The 24,674-nt window shown below is 29.6% G+C and overlaps 1 protein-coding gene across 6 annotated transcripts in view; it reads left to right on the forward strand.

Annotated features, from left to right (window-relative positions):
• Nucleotides 1-24,674, forward strand: part of LOC113551856 — an 88,445-nt gene that overhangs the window by 17,725 nt on the left and 46,046 nt on the right. For 3 of the 6 annotated variants that reach the window (XM_026954397.1, XM_026954398.1, XM_026954395.1), the window contains one exon: nt 21,970-22,076. The exons of 1 other annotated variant lie outside the window; for it this stretch is intronic. The gene's annotated coding sequence lies outside the window, so the exon portion shown is untranslated. Of the gene's footprint in view, nt 1-11,210; nt 11,308-21,969; nt 22,077-24,674 lie in introns of those variants that run through there. 2 more of the 6 variants (XM_026954400.1, XM_026954399.1) reach the window with 2 other exon arrangements.

The following is a 24,674-nucleotide window of genomic DNA, read 5'->3' on the forward strand; positions in this document are numbered from 1 at the left end:
TTTTAAATCCTTGTCCTTATTTTTACCTGACCAACAATAGGAGACCATAATGTACCAATAACCCTTAAACACTGATTATTATTATGAATTATTATTTTTCATAATATTTTACAATGTTATTTCCGGGTACTGGGATTAACAACACAATATAGTATCTAGAAAAAAATCAAATTCATGTAGTTACAATAAATAATAATAATAATTTCAATAGGTTTAAAATAAGTATTGACAGTTTCTTAGTATGGTCATTGGACTGTCTTTTGTAGATTATTGTGTGTCCCAAAATTCCTTTATGTATTCAAAATTCATAGAAAATGTATAATTTCTTTTTATAATTATCTAAATCTTGTTTATTGTCTAACACTTAAATTACTGCGATTTATAAAATATTTTTTAAGTACTCTAATTATTTGTTTTAGTTAGTAATAATAGAAAATATAAAATACTTTATAGAGTAAACTTTTGTATTTATTATATGGTTCTAAGTGATTTAAAAAAAATATTTGTATTCATTAAAAATTGTGTTATAAAATAAAACTAAATATTTGAAAATATTATTAACATGAAAAAATAATCGAAATCGTATTTAATAATAATAGGCATGGAGTAATTTACTACAACATTAATTTAAATTCCAATTTCGTATAATGACATTCATTTTGTAGGTATTTGTAAGTTAATAGGTGTATATATTTCCAAGAACAAAATTATCATTTTAAGTTTGCAATTTACTAAGGTTTTTTTATTTTACTTCGGTATATTGTTTATTATATTTTGTACCATTCTATATGAATTTTATTTTATTTTTACAAACATTTATTGTTTATTGTTGAGACGCTTATATTAATTTATTATTGGAAGGTATATGCAGTGCATGAACTGCGAAAGGTTAATGCTTATTGCGATTTAATTATCTACAGTATGAAGACATTTGTTTTATTAAGATTTTAATATATCTGAGATATTTATACGTTCACATCACTAAACGCATTATATTATTATTTAATCATACAGAGTTATAACTCTCTGAAAAGGCATCAAACAGAAAAATCATTAAAAATAAATAAACAATTTTACTGTGATTTTTAATGGTATATTGGTATGTGCTTATTGAATAATAGAATTGAGAATTTAATTTACAGAATAATAATTTATTTTTTAACAACTTATACTATAATGATTTAATTATTTTCATATATTTATTGTACCTATAGATGTGTGTACATTAAAAATATTGAAACATTTAAATCTATAATCTAGTTTTCTACCATAATATAAATATTATAGTAAATAAAAGTAAATCTTTTTTACTGATTAAATTCATCTTTAAACTATTATTATACAACTTAAACACTTAAGTAATTGTTTTCAAAATACCCTAAAACTAAAATTATTAAGGGAATAAAAAAAGTTTTTTTCTTGATTATTGAAATAATTACAAAATATGATTTAATCACAACGCTTGAGCAACACACAGATTTGTAAATTTATAAATAATAAATATATTATTCATCATTTGTTGTTACTTATTAGTTATTAGCTTATCCAAAAATAATTTATTTCATAATATAAAGCTGGCTTGGGCTCCAAAGAATATCAAAAATCTACAATTAAATTAATATTTCAGTATTATATCTCATCGTTAACAATTAAATATTTTGACATTGATGTCCACAATGACCTAGGCTTTAAATGTATATGTTCTGTTATACGTTATACGCCGTAAGTGTCCAAACCTAATCTATGTATAAATGGCTGGATTAATTTTATTTATTAAATTAATACAACGTTTCTTTTATTTATTATTCTCTCACAGTATTTCAGAGTAGCCCTTGAAATGTTTAGCAGTGGAATTAAACTATATAGCGTATAACATATAGATACAGTATAACGTGTTTAATATAAATATTTTTTTTTTATTCTCGGAGTAAGCTGTATCTATAGGTACTCTCACATGTAGATACTACTCTTTTTTTTTTGTTCGATGAAAAACGGCCCAAGGCACGAAAAGTAATTACTTGTTGCGTTTAATGGCGACAATAAACATTTTTTTTTCTCTTACGAAACAATGAAATCGGATTCAATGAAAAGAGTTATGTAGAGTACTCCCTTATGTTATACAATACATGTTATACATGCAAAACAAAAAACATATAATACAAATCTCCCGTCGGTTTCTTTAAAACGGCTTTTCGGGTCCAGAGAATTTGTTCTTATTCTATTTCTTTTAATATTTCAAAGGTACTGTGTATGAGTGTAGTGTGTACGTGCGAGTGTGTGTGTGTATGTGTGTGTATTATCAGTCATTGACACCAGGCACACACATCTCAGATACGTACATAATATATAATACCGTCCATACGCATCTATACCTATATAGTCTTTGACGATTATACTAAGTCGTCCCCTTGCTAGCGGTTTTTCCACTCATAATCTCCATCTCCGCCTTTTTAATTATGCTCCGTGTAGCGCACGAATTCTGAAGTTAAAAATCCGCGCATCGTCCATAATATTATATGGGTTCCTTAATACTGCGGTATAATAATATTATCACCTCTTCGCATAAAGGTACAGACTGAAAGAAGCGAAAGATAAAAAAAAATTACCAAGCTGCGGGTTTGCTACTGTGATACCATCTGGATCATCTAATATCTAATAGAATTTTATGTCATGTATATAATATTTAATTGACTTGGGTCAATATATTTGTTACGATGTCTTTGAAAGGTATCGTTATTTATTTATTTTTTTTTTTTTTTAATACATTCATTTGGCCGAACATAGATATTAGCGATATTACAATGTTCCGACACATTTGACACTTAGAACAGACATCGCATAGATTACAAAATCGTCTCTTTGTATACAGAGATATTTGAAGAAAATTGGTAACTTGATTGTATATTATAAAATATATTTGATATAAATTTAAAAAATATCTATCTATCTATACTTAAGAATAATATACATAAAAAGTACATTTTTTATGGCTTTATTTTGTACTAAGATTTGAATAATTCTATGTATTTAACGTAGGTATAGAAAATAATACAAAATAAGTCTAAAGATAGTAATATATCTTTAAGTTTCTTGTGCATTAAGAATTATTGTTATATGCTTACCGTAATCAACTTATGTTTAGCTTATGATCTATTTTTCTTTCACATTGAAAATCATTTTTAGATTTAGAACCGTTATTATAGTCATCGATCTGTTCCATATGCATATTATAGTATGGGTATAGTATAGGTAGTATAGGTAGTATAGGTACACACATAATATATCAAAATATGGGTTTTTTTTTGGTACCTGTATATTATAATCATCAAATGTGAATAGAAAATTGATTATCCATTTTTATACATATATATATGCATCAATTTAAATTGGATTAATGGATCACCATGATATATTTTAACATGAGGTTGTTCACGTAAACACGCGTTAAAATTCTGACATGTACACCGTATTGTAATAACAATGTTCTGATAACTGAAACTTTAATGCACGTTTACGTTACCATATTCATACATTATTATATTATTTAATAACATAGATTAATAAGATTACGCAGATAATAAAGACTAAGACATGTTATCATAGAACTATTTTATTTATCTATAGTGCCGGGTATTTCTTTTGAATTTTCGATTCTAATCGAATGCAGTTAAATTTATCGTATATTATACGTAGATAATACATAGTAAATATATTTAATATTTTTAATAATATGAAGCATATAATAAATTATGATATAAATCACTCATAAAAAAATAAAAATACACGGATGTTCATTGTATTTCCATCTGTCTTTCGATGTTAATTTAAACATCTGATTTTTATAATTTATTAAACGTTTGCGATAACTATAATAATTATTATAATTATGTCTTAAGATGTTTGTACTTTCAATAAGTTAAAAGCAAAGAAAACTTTTGTAGGAATATTGTCTAATATGCATAGTTGCACTCACACACAATATAAATAGACATTCATATTATATTACGGACAAATAAAATGTATGTATAAATCGAATCAATACATATTTTTCGAGGACAATGATCACTCTATAGTCTATACCCGTTTGAGTATTCACTTCGAGATGGTTATGGCGCGCAGGAGGAATAATAGACTTTGGACGACAATAAATCTTGCCTGTTCCCCCTTCTTACCGAGTCTGTTGTTCCCGTCAATATTCCAAATGGTTGAATTATATTATATGATTATAACTATTATTATTATTATTAATATGAAGACGATAGTTGATGTACCTGCAGCTACTATCATATTTGTCCACGATGCAGCGGCAAAGATACGGTCGATGGTCATCCCGAGTCAAATCGATTATGTACGCGCCCGAAAGTGTTTACCGCGCGTATATATAATATAAATAAATAACATGAAAGAAAAAAAGACCATACAGTGCACAAGATATAGGCTTCGGGTGACGGGCGGTGAGTATAGGATAAGAGGATATGTAAGGAAATATATTATGAAGTATATGGGTGTTCGCGTGGCTTATTTGTTAATTTGAAATCGGGTTAATAGCCGAAAATATCGTTACACAACATCTGGTCCTTGGTGACCTTGCAACATACTCATTTCCCATGGTAATCATAATATGTGTATATACGTCCTAAGGTAATATATGAATGGTCACCACTCAAGTGCACACCCGGTCGAATAGGCATAGCTGGGGATGGGCGGTAGCCCGCGGCTGCACCGGTAGTGGTGTGATTTCGTGGTAAAACACGGGAGATTAATAATTTAACGTCCAGCTGGCGAGTCGTGATAAAATCGTAATGGTAATATGGATATCGCAGTAATATTGTAAACACACGTAAACGTTATTTTAATTTAGTATAGTCAAACGAAACGTTTTTCGAGAATTAATACCGACATACAGATATAATGTTAATGTAATATATATACTACATTATATAGCTATATAAGTCGTAGGTACCTACGACTGAATTCAAAAGCGTATAATATTATAATAACAAAGATTATAAAAGATATATATATATATATATTCTATTACAAAGATTATGTGTCTAAGATTATTAAGAGGATATATTTTAATATTTTGTTGCAGTAACGTTGTTTTTAGTTATAAAAATAGTTAATTAAGGTTTTTAAGTATATAGCGTTTAGTAATTGATTCAACGCCACAAGACGTGATTATAATACGTCAACGATATTATTTTAATATCATGTAGTACAAAATGAAATAAAACGACGTGTACATTCAAAATATTCAGAAAGGAAAATTAATCAGGGTAGTTTTAACATAAGTCTAAACATTTTTGTAGATTGAAACGATGAATTGTGTTACAAAATCAATAAATATAATATACACTTATAGCTACCGGAAGCTAAATTTATGAAGTGTAAGAATATTTTTACTTCAACTACAATGACTTATAAATCAGTATTATATATGGTCAATAAATAATTATCTTCTTATTTTTCCATTATACAATTTAAATTTAATATTCACGTTAAATTTATGAAAGTCATTTATGGACTATGTTATATTGCCTTGGGATTCGGGGGCTTGAAAAACAATTATTTAAATATCTACACGTCTACCATTTTAAAACCATTTCACTCTATACAATGTTTAATAGTTTACTGAAAGAAAATAGAAGGCTTTTAATTTAATTATATTTCCTTATTTATACTTTTCATTTTCTCTACCATAATTCATGTCTACATACATCACATCTAATATAATTCAATTTTCAAAAAAACACGAAAGTAAAAATACATGAATAATTCATAAGGAAGTTGAAATATTGTTTCTCCATAATAGTTTGTTTTATTATTTTTGAGATTTATTAATTCAACTCTTTTAACTCGTATAGTATTTATAAATGTTTTTATGACTTAAAATCAAGTTTAAACAAATAAATTGGTTTTTATTTTTTTTTTTGTATGGTTATTTAAAGAATTTTGCTTGATAGTGTAATTGATCCGACAATATCATAATATCATGCATATCATATTATATTATATTAAAATATTATGCATGCAAATTTTCAAGTTGACTGGAATTTATTTGGTTTGCCTCACGGCTATTTCTTAAAGAAAGTTGTATATGCATAAAAGTTGTTTTTATTTCCGCTTTTTCTTTCGATCCCTATTATACCTATTAACTTTTCTATTTCATAATCCAAGGTCTCACGATTTTTTTGTTTCTACACCTCTACGCATATTACCATCGTCCAAATTACCATTTTAACGGTGCAGTTCACGCGATCCACATCGTAACGAGTGCCGATTATGCGTCTTATAGCTGTATAACGTGTTATCGTTCTGTGTTATAAATTATCGCATCACCGAACGGCCTGATGACTTTTATATTGTAATTTCGTCCAGGAGTAATGTGTAGTTCACCAGATCGTCTGCTGTGTACGTAGCCATTACTGCACCGATCATATTATACTATATATTATTATATTCGTACGTATAATACATATTATAAAAATGTCGTCTGGAATTTTATCTCCCTTGTCCGCCGTCGATCGTTTCGCAACACGCTGTGGTTGTCCGTGCGATATTCTCTCGGGGACGTTGTTATAATTTATAACCCACTTAATATAAAAATAAATAAATAGAAATAATGACAAAAAAAATTTGTCTCGAGACAATGGATAGTACGTGCGTAAACATCTGTGGCGTGTACATAATAATATTAATATATTATATTTCATTTAAATAATAACAATAACAATAATAATAATCTCCGTATTATTACAATTCTATACTGCTACGGTGCACCTTATAGTTAATGTAGGATATACGCTTTCTCTGAAGTGTTCGCCGTGCAGTACTCATACAATAATATAATAATATACAGTCATTATACGTAGACCGTCGTCGTCGTAGGTGTCGCACGCGCCTCCAACAATATATTATTATTATTTTACAATATTATATAATAATAATAATAATAAAATATCCCTCGTATACATTATTATCATTGCCGACGTGTACCCGTCCCCCGCATAACCTTGACACTGGCATCGTAAAAATATTCATCATGTACACTTACACCCTATACGCGCGTGTAAGTGTCTATGAGCTGTATATTATAAGCTTTGTGTATATATTGTTGAAAGTTATGTAATGATATTTTGATCGCGATAACGAGTGTAGAAAATATTAACTCTGGTGCGAAGGGGCGTTCAAAAAAAATTTGCAATAACGATATTATTTATTTATGTCATTGTAGTGTGACACCGTGACGTATGCGTGCATAATATTATATTCATCTATTTTCTTCTGAAAATTCGGATATTATCGTTGAAACACCTACTGTGCGCCAATATTATAATATAGAACTGTAACTATAACTATCTTAATCTTTATTTTGATAAATTATTAGTTATTTGTTCCAATACTGTTATAATAGACATATATCGTATCATTCGTATCGTTCATATAATAGGTATATAATATTATATCATATAGGAGTTCGGGAGCCGTGGTAGAGGCTGCAGATCATGACGATAGAAATATATGTATATGTACATGTGCGTACTATATGAGAAACAAAGGTGTATACTATAATACTATATTATATCGGATGGTTATTTGACTATCGCGTTAATCAGTAAACATTATTAATAATAAAAAATAAAAAATAATTAATTACTAGCTAATTAAAATATTTTAACAGTCCGTAAATAATTAAAACTTGAAACAGATTAATGTAACTTTTTTGAACGGAAAATATGGCTGAGGTTACATCATATAAAACCAATTTTCAAATTTTAAGGAGACGGTGACCCACAAAAAAATTCTCTGTGTGATAAATTTAAAACCTTTGTAGTAGTGCAGTGGATAAAATCGTCTATTATTGATAGTGCGATTTGATGAGCGGATGAGGAAGAGGAGGACGATGACAATGAGTCAACGTGCGCAACCGGTTGTTGATCGGACTGAGAAGAGCTGTCGGAAAACGCATACGATTGTACGTATACTGCAACCACCCGCTGTTAATTTGTATTAATTAGATAGAGAGAATCAGAGAAACGTATGTGTATGTGTGTGCACAGTAGTATTAGTAATAGTAGTTGTTAGTAAAATAAAATAATAGTATACTCTTTGGTCATTCCCCTCGCTACAATAATGATAATTAAGAAGCGCGCTGAACGAAAACCGTCGACGAGAGCGCGCGCGCGAAAACATTCTGCCACCGCCATTTCAACGCTGTTAGCTAATTGCCACTGCTAACGCTCATTTGCATACTGATTATGACGTGCTACACACTACATGGTATACACAAATGAATATTATCGTTTTTAAAATTAAAGCGATTTTTTTTTACGCTTTCGACACGTTTAAATCTCTTGAAACGACGTAAGTATATATTATTATGTCGGTCGAGTCTGTTTATTTGCGCGAATCGTGTAGAATCGTATACGGTGTATTATACACAGTAAAATAATTTCTTATTATATTATTTTTAAAAGTTAATATATATTAACTATTAACTATTTATATGATTTTACTTATCAGTTATTATAGTCATAATATAGAAAACGAACATTCGAAATTAACATTGTAAACTATTTTAAAATTCGTTTAGGTTAAGTACCTTTTATGAGTATTGAGTTTTATGTACATGCGTATACTTTAAGTTTTCTTTAAGAATATTTGAGATTTTTTTTCAGTTTCGTTGTATAATGCAATTATTATTATCTCTAATTATATAATTTTTACATTTCCCATGTATCTTTGTCTTTATTATTAATTATTTGGATTCAATATCTTTGCCGAGCGATGATATAAATGCAAAGGTATTGTTGGTTATGAATACTACAATAGGGAGATGTATAGAGCTACTCGTTGTGTGTTATATAATACTGCAGGATACTAAGCTCTGTGCGTGGTAATATCGCATTGTAAACCGTTATTGCGTATAACAACCATAACAAACGCGTCATCGTTCGCAAATTTCCGCGTGGTTTGTAAACAATAAATAATAATATACATACAGGGACGCCGACTCTATAGACGTTCCTGTTGTAAGACGAGAAATGCGCACAATCAGTTCGTCGATTGCAATATACGATTTGGTATGTATGCGATTTATTTCTCTGGGTATGATTACTGTCATTATATTTATAATCGAAATCCAAAAAAGGACTTTTTATAAATTGTGACCATATACCATATTGCGGTCATCATGAATAAGTGTTCACAATAAATTATTATATTTATAAACAGAAATGTATTTATTGTAGATGTAAGCAAGTGCATATATATATATATATATATATTATGTATGTATGTAATATAGGTAGATTATATTTTCATTATCGTTGTTTTACACACAAAGATCAAATAAGTAGAATTCCCGTAAAAAGGTGGCAGTTACCACATTGTCAACATTACCAAACTTATGCATTTATGTCACATCTGAGCTTATTATATATTGCATATATTTCCATGACATGTGTAAAAAATCTCCCATCCAGTTCTTGCACAAAGTCACCGGGTGTCTTAGGAAAATATATAAACAACTGCAAAAATCTTAAACCAAAAATGTCAAAAAACATCGCCTTTTACCACTAATCCTGATCACCAACATCAACCACCAGCCACTGAAAGACTCATAAAACCATCACATGCAAATATTTATATAAATGTAACAAAGGGTCAACAATAATTGAAATTAAGTTCTACTGTTATAAATAGAAATCAAATATTACTTCTTAAATTCCTTGATGTATTTAATCCATTTTAAATTCAATTATATCTCGCTTACCACGATTGTTCTCTTACACTCAGAGAAAATATAGTTTTAATTTCCATGATTTCATTCCATTGATTTACTATTTTATTGTTTTCTTAAAATGTATGACAAAAATATCTTAATATTAATGGAATATTATCAATATTTCGTTTTTTCTCAATTTAACAACTGTAAAATGGTATTGAATCAATAGAATTTTCCGTTATATTGACGAAAATAAATTTCTATAATTTAAGATAAAAAAATATCAGTCAATTAGTAGAAAAGTTTTGGCGTTGTTTTATGGCAACGGTATATGTAAGATTACAGCAAACGTGTACATTACTACTGCGCAAACTAGTATAGCTTTTATTTGTATAAGAAGTGTCTAACATTAAAACATTTTAAGCTAAATCTGTTTAATAAATTTATTTATTCTATATTCTTTTAGAACTGAAACAAATGGAAAGCAGTTATTTAAATCTTATGTTCTATTTTTAAAAAGAGTACCTAGACTCTATTATATAGTACTCTATAATTCCCCCCTCCAATTTTTTTTTATCAAACTATAGTGTTTATGCGGTGCTATAATGTATTTTATTGAAATTATATAAAACATGTATAAGCATTAATATTTAATTCTTTAAATAAATTTGGTATATTAAAATATTGTATATTCTGTATTTTTCTATGCTGATTGTAATATATAATACATAGAAAACATGAAAATATAAACAGATATTGTTGATAAATAGTAAATAAATTAAAAAGACAATTAATAAGAATATCCAAGTTTAATTACACATGAATTATACGAATCGCATAGCTAAACAATGTTTAACGTAAAATAAAAAAGCCGCTCAAAAATAACGGCTTAAATGCTCAAGATTTAGCATCAATTATCAATTCAAACTGTAGTCGATAGGTGTTAGCGTTAGGTTTCCAAGCATAGGTAGGTATAATAGTAATAAGAACGAATCCCGCTCCGGCGGATTTGGGCGATGCCTTGATTAACATGGTGCTCGAATTTTTTGCATTTTAAAAAAAAAAAATCATTAAATTGAAGGAAAATTTACTTTTATCTAGTACATTAAATCTTTAGTTTACAGATATTAAGGTTATAATTTAAAGGTGGTAGTATTAATCTTATTACAATTAATATTTGTTTCTATTAAATGATTTCTTAGTATGAAAGAAATAATTTCTTTAAATTATTTATAGTCATAATTAATTTAATGGAAAATTTATTATTTTTAAAGAATTATCTGCTTCATTCATTTAACGAAATCAATAACCTGAATGTAATGAGTTGACTTCATTGAATCAAAATCATACCCGTTTTTTATTGATTTAACATGCGTTTTTCATTAATTAAATGAAATTTTTCACTAAGTGCAAGTCTCATAAAAGCCAAAAATGTCAAATAATAATAATACATTAAAATTATCTCGTTGTTCTAACGCAGGATGGTGAGTCGTGACCCAAGATTATCGAACTCCTTATCTGTCGATCACGAAGTTCCATCAATAGATCCTTCAATCAAATCTCCCATCTCTATAAAGGTTTTTTAAATTTATTTTATTCTATTTTATATTAACCTAGACATCGAGTAATTTACAGATTATAAAATTCTTATTTCTTAGTATAAAAAAATAATATAGACGGTATCATTTTTTTATTGATAAATTATTCGGCATTTTGTCGAAACAACTGTTTTAAGTGTCCATTGTTTTAATAATATATGTTGTTGTATATATATAATGTATATAAGCATATTTATATTCTCGGAATACAAATAATTGAAAGATATCGAATTTCTGAAATAAATTAGCATATATATGTACATAGTCACGCTCGCCGCTTAGTTTGAAAATACGAGTATATACGAAAATTTAAACAATAAACACATCAACATTCGACATAAACTATAAACTTATATCGAGTGAATAATATTATTATTTTTTAAAAATCGTATTAGCTGTAACCCTGAAAAAACAATCACATTGTGTCCCCCGCGCAACACGTTTTAATATGAGCTCGACGTCGACGATTGTAGCGGCGGTGATGATGATGATGATTCGGTCGGAAACTTCCTGCAATGCTTAATCTCGAGACGCGTCCGGCGCAACTGGGTTTCCACGGTCTGATAAACGACTGCAGACGATCGCTATAATTCGACATCAACATTGCTGTTCTAGTTCATTACACCGCCGCGGCGGTGGACCTCCGTCGTCGAGGATGTGACGCGCACACTCTCGCCGTCGTAAATAATAATAATAATAATAATAATAATATGTGTAGGTATATATAATAGGCGCCATTGTCTGTTTTGATTTTTTTGTTTTTTTTCTTTCGGTTTTTCGATTTCCCTCTAGACGATATCATTTGTAGTCGACTACGCGACGATCATCATTGAAGTCCCGGTGTATAATAATAAATATACGGCGATGTCGTTTGTGCGAAACCGAGAGTATATACCATCACAGCATATATATATATTATATATATTATATCTGTTCGTTCATTCATGAGTTCATCGCATGGTGTACTTGTATTATTATATATTATATATATATATATAGGACGATACAATATAACAATATATTAATACGCACATATATATATATATATATATAGAATTCCGTGCGTCGCGATCATAGACTTAATCGTAGCTGGTCCCGGAGCTGTGCTACTAATGCATTAAATATAATATTATATATTATGTACAATGTCGCCGCAGTAGACTGCCGTTGGTATCATTCGAGAAAGGTTTTTCTTTATTCTCTTATTATATTATTATATTTCATCGCCCCCGCTTTATTGAACTGGAGGATGATATTTTAAGCCCCTGTACCACGACGCGCCTATATCGTTTTACATAATACACACACACACACATCTAATATAATATACAAAAAACATTGACCTTTGTCGTGTGATGCTGCGGCGGCGTGCATTCGGCTCGTTTATTTATTTACTTGTCTTTGTTCGGGTCGGTCGCGCGCGCGTACCTACATACATTTATACATATACCAGGCCACGACAAATCGCGAATGCTGCGCAGCCGCTAGCTGCTTATAACATTGTTGAAAACCTGATTTTCAAACTCCACATGCATTATTATCATACGCGTGTATTCTGCTATGCTCCGTATTTAATCTCGCATGGCTAATAATCCGTCTTATTATTATAATATTAAACATCGACGCGCGGGCAGGGTGCCATCAACAGCTCGGGACGCTCCGCATTACGAATCCCGCGCATTTCGGTTTCGCCGCGGTTTGGCGGCATACCCGATGAAATCCAACCGGCGGCGGTCAATTATAAATTTATAATTACGCTACCATACTAATACTTTACACTATTACTACTACTACTGCTAATACTATACACTATACTACTATACGTATTGACATATTGCACACTCGTCGCGCGTGTTTTCAGCTCGTTATTGAAATAATCCGACAGAGTTGTTTTGTCTGCGTGCCGCGTCATCGCTTCGCAGCAAAGCTTTCGAGAAGAGATTTAATGTCGTTTTGACGGTTTTCTGCGGATAAACGAGACGTGCCCAGGCTCTCGTATAAATAATTTTAAAATCGAATACACGCGAGTCGCTATTTATTGTCACTGTCATGTAGGTATTACGAACTGATGGAATTCTTGTTATTTTCGTCGATTTACCAAATAGGAGCGTCGTTAAAATATACATACCTACATATGCGTGTACCTACTCCGCCAAACGATTACATTATATGTATTTTTAATTGCTTTATTATAGCATAGTGTTAAATATTATGTTTTAAAACTATATTCATTCGCTGAAATACTTTCTTTGGTTATAATTTTCATCCGTTTACGGCCAAAATATCGAACGAATATTGCTTTTAAAAAACAGCACCTTCCTGTTCTCAAATGTTCTGGTCTTTTTTTCCGTCATGCGTGTATAGTGTATAATATAGACGAGCTAGCTGGCATATCCATAAATAATATTATTTTACACACGACTATACGAGTGTAATAATGTAAAATGTAATTTTATTATATTTGCTAATTACTATATACATAATATTATATGAGTTTCTCGAAAATTCGTTAGGTGCCGAATTCCATACCGTACCTACAATTGGTGCTTGAAAATATAATATAATTATTATAGTTATTATACGATATAATATATAATATATATATATATTATGTCTACTGAACAGTTCTGTAGTTCTGTTTTCTGTCCAATCGATAACATGCTTCGCGTGCGATATAAGATATTTTATAGAGATAATATATGCTCGGAGGACTCTCGGTTCGGACGAGATGTTTGTGGAGGATGTTACGAGAACAGGTCGTCGACACGATGACGTGCGATAGATGATAGTCGTTGGCCGTTGCAGGGAGACTCGTCGCCGCAATGTACATACGCGTCCGTATAGACTATAGGACAATCAGTAGCCGTCGGGAAACAATCGTCCGGAATGCGCAACGCTAAAACCACCGCCGCGGCGGTGTGTCGTTTTGTTTCGTCGGCCACCGCGATCGCACGAGCCACAGTCGACGTCGTATCGTTTTTTCGCTGGTCCGATCACATAATATAGCCCAGTACGTGTTTTGGACGATTTTAGATAATTTCACTATAATAGCAATAATAATCATAAATATGTCGTGTTCGTGTGTGTGTTAACGCGCGTTGTCCCTTGCAGGCAGGTATATACTGGTGCATTATAAATACCATTATTATACGCGTGCATGTATGCGGTGCACTTATTAAACGATTCGTGAAATTCCCCAGAAAATCGCCGGCGACCAGACAGTGGCGGAGCACGTGTCCGCGCGGCTGTTGCGTAGGAAGGTCAAGGAAGACCGGGCCGTACTCGTCTGAGATTGCCCTACAGCATTACGTGAGATAACACCGAGCACGGGGAAATTAATCATGAACACACACGCGCGTGTTCGCCCGAGAGAGAGTATGGGACGGAAATATGTTTATATTATTATTATATATTATATAATAGATTTATTATAATATAATATATTGGAGGTATATTATATTATTGGTATCTGCGCACGACGAACGGCGTATGAATCTTTGGATTTCTGTTAAAACTGTTAAATTGAGTCATCATCGGCTGATTTATAGTACGATTTCCTTTTCTTCTCCGATCCGGCGGCGCGCGCACTGTTTGCATGCGTAATTACATCACGTTACGGAATTTTCGTCTATGTATGTAATATTGTAATATACTATACAGTATACACACATTGTATATTATTATATGTTTTTGTTTTTCTTCTGGCCGTCCATTCAACCGTGAACAACGGGTCCGTGTTTTTTTTTCGGAAACTAATTCACGTCAATCTATATAGTGGAAACACGCGTGTCTGGACTTGAACGCTTCGACGTCATACATCATAATATTCTTTTAGCGTGATGTTGTGCTCTGCTTTAGGAACGTCCGTCGGTCGTATGGGTAGTACACTTGTAAGGTTGGCACAATGCTGCTAAGGTATTTCATACGATCAGGAAGTATTTAAAAAGTTAAGTCAACGAAATTAAAAATGATCTTCATAATACCAATAATATTATGTACACCGTACATAATATGTATATTATATAGGTTTTTTCCGATTTATGGTCAAAATAGTTGTTCGATCTTATTAACGATACAGTAAAGATTTATTGTAACGAAAAGTTGGTAATGATGAAGCTTTTTTCTGCATTAATAATAGAATAGAAATGTAGTAATTATCTTATGATACTATTAAAAATATTTAAAAATTGAAATAAAGGTATACGAAATATATCATAGATATTATGTATACAGTATACAGCATAGACTATAATTAGAATTTATAATACATAAATTCGATTTATTATTAGTAGAGAGCTAAGAGCCGATCCCTACGGTTATCTTCCTAAATACGCCACTGACTCAATAAAATTTGATTACATTTTACCACTGTTCGATAAAAACAAATAAAGCGCATCGACTTCCATAGTAAACAGTAATAAAAGTGGTCGCCTTAGAGCCCGGCTTACTATTACTGCAGTCATTATATTTTTTGGACACGTCTGTCATTTAATTGACCCGTTCTGCAGCTCGAGACGCGTTGTAACCAAACTGTGTCATCGCCTCCTATGTATACATATTATATGTTGTGTTTTCATTACGCTTGTTTTTTTGTATTTTTTTATTTTATCATTATTATTAAAATAGCGTCGATTATTAAACACCGCGTGTCGACCCCGATTCAATTTTATGCGTTTACAAACATACATGACTGTTTCATTGCTTTATGTGGTACACGTTCCCAAATTTCAGGACAGCGGTATAATGGACGTTAAACCTATTATTATTACTTAATTAAAATTAAAATAAGAACAACACCTGTGAAGTATATGATTATACGTATATACAGGTAAAAAAGTATGCATAAACTATGTATTCCAATAAAATTGAAACTGATTTAATAATAATAAAGGTACACGTGAAACATTAAATTGAATTTTATTTTGAAAAATTAAATATCCAATACCTGTTATAAAACACTCAATATTAATCGGTATCTGTGGAATCTGTTGAAAATATAATATCCGAGCATCTTTAGATTTTATTTTATTATTTTTTTTTTTTTTGATGATATACCGTTAAATTATCATCATATGTTTTAACCAAATAAACTTATTGACTATTTTATCGAGTTTTACCATTTAAATATTATAATGTACGTTATCATCACAACCGGTTTTTTTTTAATTCCTTGTATTTTAAATGCTTAACTGAAATAGAATATCTAAAATTCAATAATTTTTATTTAAAATATTTAAGTAATACTATTATAAAACAAATAATCATACTTTTTTAATTATGTATATTATTATGCAATTGAAGGTGGTGCCAAGTTTAAATAAAACTTAATAGTGAGATGAAATATGCGAATGAGTGAAAAAAAGTAGAGGGATGCCATTTCTTCCCAAATAGCCTCCTTCGATTTCGATCACTGTTGGCAAAAAAACATAATAATATTGATTTGCGTATATCTCAACGTCAATCCCGTGAGTTGTTAAAAGGCTAACGAAACGTCGAGCAATTAAATATTGCGCCAAGTATGGAAGAAAAAAATACATATATGTTGTCGTTGTTCGATGTACCTGTAGTATATAGGTATATATGATATCGTTTTGCGTTTATATAATAAACATATATATACGATCAGATACTGTATATTATTATATTACATAGTCAGCGCACACAAACTGCGGCGGCGACGACGGCGACGTTGATTACATTCTGTGTATAAATTAAAATCGAACTTGAAACACACATAGTTTCCGAGTCGTGTGACCGAGGCATTTATTCCCAATGCGCGCGTGTAAAGTGTGTGTAGCTATATGTAAAAATCGTGTTCGCCGCTCTTGTTCGGGTCGTGTACAGATCCCTATCGGATGGAAAATGCATTTTGCGCACACGCACATACTTAAACGCAATAGATAACAACGATGACGCGCTCGTCCCGGAGAGCTTATGGTTTAAGACACAGAATATATCAATATACCTAGATATCAGCTAATATACAATAGTACCTATTTTAGGGCCCTTACCACAATAGCCGACGGACGGACGTGGTTAAGTTTAACACACACGAAATTTATGTTTATCTGATTTACTCGGTTTTGTTGTCGTGTACACATTATTATGCATATTATGGTAAAACTGCAGCTGTATAAATAACGTTAATTATAATTATATACTTGCGCGACGATACTCTTCGATTGTTGTCTATATACATACCGCACGCACCTATACAATATTATAGTATAATAATATTATTTAACATTATAATTTTCATGGTAGTAGGTATAGTTTACGATAATATTATACCTACTCGGTGTGCACCTGTACCGCGAAACTATGCCGAGATCAGTATGATTATTTTGTATGTCTTTATACATAGATATATTATTCCATCGTGCAAACACTATAATATACCTACGTATTATTATAAATGTATAATGTTATTAAAACGTTGAAGCTAGTATAAGTTCAATGGTATACAATCAAAATAAACTTATCTATAATACTATAATGCTATAATATATATTATTATATAATGTACATTATAATATGTTCAGTTCGATTTAATGTGTGTGTGTAGAGCTTGAATGCAACATTTTTAAGCGGCGGAGCGTTATACGATAAATGTGTCTTAACGATTTCTTCCAACGTCGAAAAACGAACACACAATTCGCACTGTCGCTGATAAATCGACTCGTTACCGTATCACTAAATTATTATTATAGATAGGTACATCTAAGGGCCTAAAACCGCTTTAGTACTTGTTTAGTTGTTTTGATGATAACATTTTATTTTATTCATACTATAACTTCATATAACTATACAATGCGTAATTTGCAACAATAACTCACTATAAGTTAGTAATACTTTAAATTACGACAATATTTTTGTTAAATTCCCCCTTCCCCCAACAGTGATATTATTCATTCGTATATTTAAATCTATGTGACATCGGTTATGATTTTATAATTTAAAAACAAACTTCCGGAGAACAAAGTATTTGAATAGAATAACTTGAATTAGGAATTCAAATATAACAAAAAATGATGTAGGTATAACAGATTTAACAATACAATAGAACCTATATATGTCGATGCTAAGAATGTTTAAAAAGTTTGTTTGATTCTTCATAAAAATATAATGATTATAATAATCATTATTCGATGCTATTTATTGATCATTTAAAGTCAACCGTTTACAAAACGAATGTATGCAATAAAATTGTCGAATAATTACTATAAATGTATTATTACCTATGTCATAAAAACACGTCGTTTGGAAAAAAAAATATTATGCAAGTCTAATAGCTTTTTTGCTGTTTGATTTTTTTTCTTTCTTTGTAAATTTAAAATATCTCACGTTAGAGGCTGCAGTGCTAATTGGCGATTGGTTTTCGATAATCAAATAATAATATAACATATTGTTTATAGAGATAGACTGCTCAGAGATCAATTTTCTACAAAGTAGAATAATTATTATGTACAATAAAAAAAAAATAAATATCCAGTTTCTAATTGAAGATATTTTTAAGTCCGATTTTGGTCACAAACAAGTTAATGTAGTATACTCGTATATATTATGATAATTTATCAATAATTGTTCTATCCTTGAACATTATCATATTATTGTTACAACTTATTTCAATTTACTTTAGCTCCTATTTAACTATATTATTCGCATTTTCTATGTAACCCACCAAACTATCAAAGATATAATGCGTATGATGTAGATAATATAATATAATCTGTTTATTTCTTATGTACATATTAATTATCAATCTTTATGGATTTGATAGTATCATTATTATTTTAGGTAGTGTGTATAATACCTTTAGGTAACTATATACTATAATATAGCGTTCGAAGTTGCCATAGATTTTATGATAATTAAAATATCCGTATATTTTAACACCACAAATCACAACGTTAGTTTCTCGTTTACAGATATGGACAGATAATAACAGTATTATCGAACAATTTTTATAATTTTACAAAAACCAATCCTATTCTTTAGACATTATAATTAATAAAACAAGAACGTTTTTGTGCTGTTCTGTTAAAATTCAGAAAATAAGTGATTATGTTCTTTAACAAAAACATAACGACAAATCTTATCGTTTTAAATATTATAATATTATGTTTGTATTAATATTTAATCTCTAAATAGTTATTTTGGGTAATTATTTGAATAATACCGCATCCGGCCCGCTAACCTTTTTTATCTGGCCCGCACTACATTTTCAAATTACATAATACAATTTCAAAGTCAATTGTACATACTCTATGCTACTTCTATGCTAAATTAAAATGCATATTTTGAATGACTTTTTTTTTGCTCTCTATATTCTGGCCCGATAAGTTTAAATTTCCTAAATATTGGCTCTCTAATAACTTTCAGTTGCCCATCCCTGCCGTATACGATACTTAGAAGCAATAGAACTGGCCGATTGTGCACACTGCCAATGATTTAAAAATAATTAAGTAGCAGTCGTACAATCTAATATTATCGTTGTTATTCAATAAAGTTAAGACAGTCATATTCTACATTTTGCGTATATGCTGAATACTGACAGAATACTCAAAAATGTGGGGTAAGACAAAAAAAAATCTAGTTCAGTGTGCTCCGATTGTTAACGGGTTCCTGTCGGCAATTATGACAATCCTAATCAATTACTTTTCTGTCCGTCTTTCGTTTTTTTTTACCTACCGACAAACTGGTTCCCAGTGAGTTTGGTGGTAGTAATTAGCGGCGGTCAAGCGAAAAAAAAATACAACCTACTGGCTCATCATCATGATAGTTAAACATTTGTCTAATCATTCGGGTACATCAGCTATATTACTTCTACTACTAGCACCTACACTACGATTTTTATTCACGGTCGAGTCAAATAAAATTCACTTTTTAAATAATATTATCGACCATCTTTGGTGTCAAATTAAAATATTGTTTTATCCAAATTAAATTATTCAACTGATTTAAAAAACTACTTATCTTTTTATTTCGTGATATAAATCATAACATAATAAACATAATATTATCTCGTAAATAATAATATATAAGTAGGTGGGTACCTACGTTTACACAATAACACTAGTTATTATTATAACGGATCTTTCAAACTTCAAACTATTCAGAAAATTAAGTCATTACTTTTTTGTCTTGAAATATTAAACAAAACAAAATAATTTTATCTACAATAAACGTTTTGTATCCATGCATAATATATAATATTATACGTATTTAATAATTTTAAACAGCTTTATTTTAATCTTAACACAATCTTGTTTACTTGAATATTTTAAGATCTAAATATTTCAAGTACATTGAGTAAAATGTATGTAAGTACCTCGTACCTACAGTTATTATTTAAAATCTACTTACGTAATTTAAACACTCGACGAAAATTGTGTACTTATATCTAAAATGTGTTTGTGATTTTATTTTTGTTTTTGTAGTTTTATTTCTCAATAAATAATAAGAGTTACATTTTCAACCATCTTTCAGTTTATGTAATATCAATTAATTTATAAATAGTAGTTACTTGTTGTTGTTGCTTTGTTATAGAATTATTTGGTAAAATTAAATTATGTAGAATAAATATTTTACAATCGAGTAACTAGGTACGTCCAGCTAAATGTAAAATGAGAGTTATAAATAATTGTAAGTTTTCTTTCATATAAATATAGGAAATAATAGATATACGAGGATAAATCGACAAAAATGAATATGGTTTCGTAAATAGAGAAATATCGTTGTCTTACAAATGTAATATATAATAGTCATAATATGTATCAATTTCCGGTATATTCCATTTTTATATCACTCGTTATAATTATATTTTGTACTTGATCAACTTTTTCTTACGACTATGTGAAGAACATTTTAATATAATATAATAACGACTTCATATATTTCATTATAGTGTTCTATTTATACCAGCGTGGACTTATAGATACAAGCCTTATACATTGAGTGTTATTAAAAAAAAAAAATGAAATAATAATCCCGAAGCACATTACCGCCAACGTACAACTCATATACAGTGTTAAAGCCGCTCTTGGTTTATATATTTTTACACGCGATTATTCGCAAATATTACCGCAGGTAGGTAGGTACTAGGTACGCTATTAAACGTCGCGGGTCATTATGTACAGACGAGTACATAATATAATATATATGGTATGGTATTAAGCTGACATTATATTAATATTCCTTACCTCCAGGAAGTGCGTGTAAGGGTTGGGAGGTACAGCTGGTGTGCTTAACACACGTGAACTACAAGAGTTCATATATACATGATGATGTATCGGTATACACGTGGATACCTACGTAATATAATGACGATAAGCTTTGATAAAGTGTTCGACCAGTGTCCAGTACACACGTCGGATAACGATTTTTTTTTTTTTGTATATTCGCGCGTGATCTCGACCGACACATGTAAATTATATTATTATTATTATTATGTACGTATACCCGCGTTGTGTGTGGCGGTCAAACTCTTTATGGACTAGCAAGAGACATTGCCCTCGATTCTACATACTGCATCGTGTGTAATAATAAAACAATATAGTAGTATAGTATATAAGACATATAATATAGTAATATCTATAGACATAATAAACTTACTTAGATGGTGTGTTTTTCGTGTTATAGTGTGTATTGTGAAGTTCAAAATCCACTTTCTGCGGTGCGATCGCAATCGACAGTGACCAATTGTTTTGTTATCACAAAAAAAAACCATTTCCAATACTGTCTTACGAGTGAGTACAATTTTATTTTTCAATTTAGATTAAAAATTATTCATATATACATTATATACATGTTTATATTTGTATAATAGTTTCACCAGTTTTAAACGCGCAAAATAACTCAAACACCACAGTTAGTATTGTTAAATATATTATAATATTATGAGCACTAATGATAAATAAATCATGAAATTCGATGCGATTATTTAATATGTACCTAATTAAAAGTTTGATACATATACTTAAAATGATTTGTCTGTTAAATCCAAACTGGCTGATTCAGCCATAAGAAAAAATCATCTATTTAACTTACCTACTACACTGGTTAATGAGATAAATATGCATATTTCCAAATTTTTAATCCATTTTTCCAGTTATATAGTATATATTTTGATGATAATACTATTTTCTCAACTCACCACATCAAAAAGTAGTATAATGTTATTGAAAATATTTTTTTTTTACATAAATTTAAATCATTATAAAACACGATTTTTTAAAAAAGTTTCTTCTATTTTTAATGTTTTCAATTTTTCAATTTTTTTTTATGAATGACAACATACGTTTTAAATACATAAATAAACTAATACAAAATAACGAACACTTATTAATATATAGTCAAATTTCCCAAATTAATGTTTTTTATTACATTGTATAATGTACATGTATATCTTTTTAATTTGGATTTTTCGGCTTATCAACTCATTCAGTTAATGAATGAACACAAATAGTCTGGTCTCAAAGTGAGTCTACTATACTATAACTACTATTACTCATTATGCATTCTATTTTTACATAAAATTTTTATTATTATTCGGATGTTGTAATGTTGTAAATTTTATTTATTTCAAATCGATTTCTATAACATGAATACATGATATATTATGTTATAGTTTGTATAATATATTACATTCAATGGCCCAATAATCGGATAACAAAAATGTTCACTACAATGGAATATTATGCTTATTATATAGCTATATGCTATCTATATGTAATATATTCGATTATCTATAGTAAATCTTGCACGTATATTTGAATATTTTCAAAAAAAAAAAAAAACCATTATAAGGTTATCATCGTTATCCATTTGTTTGTATATTATATTATTTTTGAAAGAGTTAATGACATTTTTGAGTTAAAGTTAGATTATATTACATAGTATAGGTTCTTATATAATATATAGTATTATTTGCTTTATATAACACCTTAGGGGTAATCTCTAAACATAATTTTTATCAACAATTGAAATTCTTACGTATTACTAATATGTATGTATTATGTAGATGTACAACTGTATATAATTCGAAACATAATAATACGAAACAGATTCAAGATAAAGGTAAATTGAATTATATGTCTGGTTTTGACGTTACTATACTTATACAGTATACACTATACACTATAGGTACTATAGTAGGTACTATTACTAATTTTATATATTGTAACTACTTGTCGAATACTACCTACACTATTCGCCGGTGTTCTACGACCAAACCAATTAGGTTTATCGGTTGAATACTTTAATAGAACAATTTAAAAGTGGCTCGTGTCCAATGACAGAAATAATTATTATTATCCATCTCCCCTCTTATAGTATGTTATCACTTTATTAGACGGGTCTTAGTTACGAGCAAAATTACTAGGTTTGATAATCAATAGTGTGAAGGTATATATTTATATACAGACGTCGAATGTCTCCTAGATTTACAGTAAATAGTTAGGTGGAGTAAGTTAAAATAATTTTTTCAATGTTTTTGGTTAGATGATAGACAAAATTTATATTGAAAGTTACTTTTATTTTTTGCAACTTTCGGAGATTACAACGACGGTGGTATTATGTACACTTACTAAACAGTATAATATTATACTTATAGCTATAATAGTAATCTATATAGTTTAGTTAAAATATATGATAGATAGATCATAGATGAAAAATGATTGTTTTTCCTGTCCGTGGTTTACAAGCTTACAAAACTGACCGTTTCCGTGCCGATCGTGCGGGTGGCGTAAGGTCCGTGATTGTCTGGCCGGCCTCAGTGCGGTAATGGTCCTCACGCAGATCATAATGACATCACGTTCAACGCACGCCGTTCAATTTATTATTATCGTTATTATTAATGTAGTATATATAGGTGACCAATGTGTATATAACAACCGATCGTTATTATAAAATAACAATAGTGTAAAAACGACGTCTCAAGTGTTATTATTATTATTTTTTTAAATATAATTATTATTATATCGTTATAAACACGAATTTTTTATTGATGGAGCTAACTATATCGTAGTATTACACAGTCGAGTTGTTGTTCAGTGGCGCAACGGTTGACGCTGCTTTATATGTTTGGTATAATATTATATCTAAGCGTATATAAATACAAATTTAAAAAACTTAATATTAACTTAGTTTTGTTTATGTAATTATAAAATAACCTGTTTAAGTTTTATACTTAAATTTTGCGTATAAAACAGTAAGTGATCACTTCGTAAATTATTAATTTTATATAATAATGATAGTTTTATTTATGTCCACGTATTATACTAGTACAATGTAGCTTCCAACAATGTCGTTAAGCATCACATTATTTTATTGATAAATATTTTTAT

The sequence above is a fragment of the Rhopalosiphum maidis genome, chromosome 2 (assembly GCF_003676215.2).
Source record: "Rhopalosiphum maidis isolate BTI-1 chromosome 2, ASM367621v3, whole genome shotgun sequence".
NCBI classification, from domain to species: Eukaryota; Metazoa; Arthropoda; class Insecta; order Hemiptera; family Aphididae; genus Rhopalosiphum; species Rhopalosiphum maidis.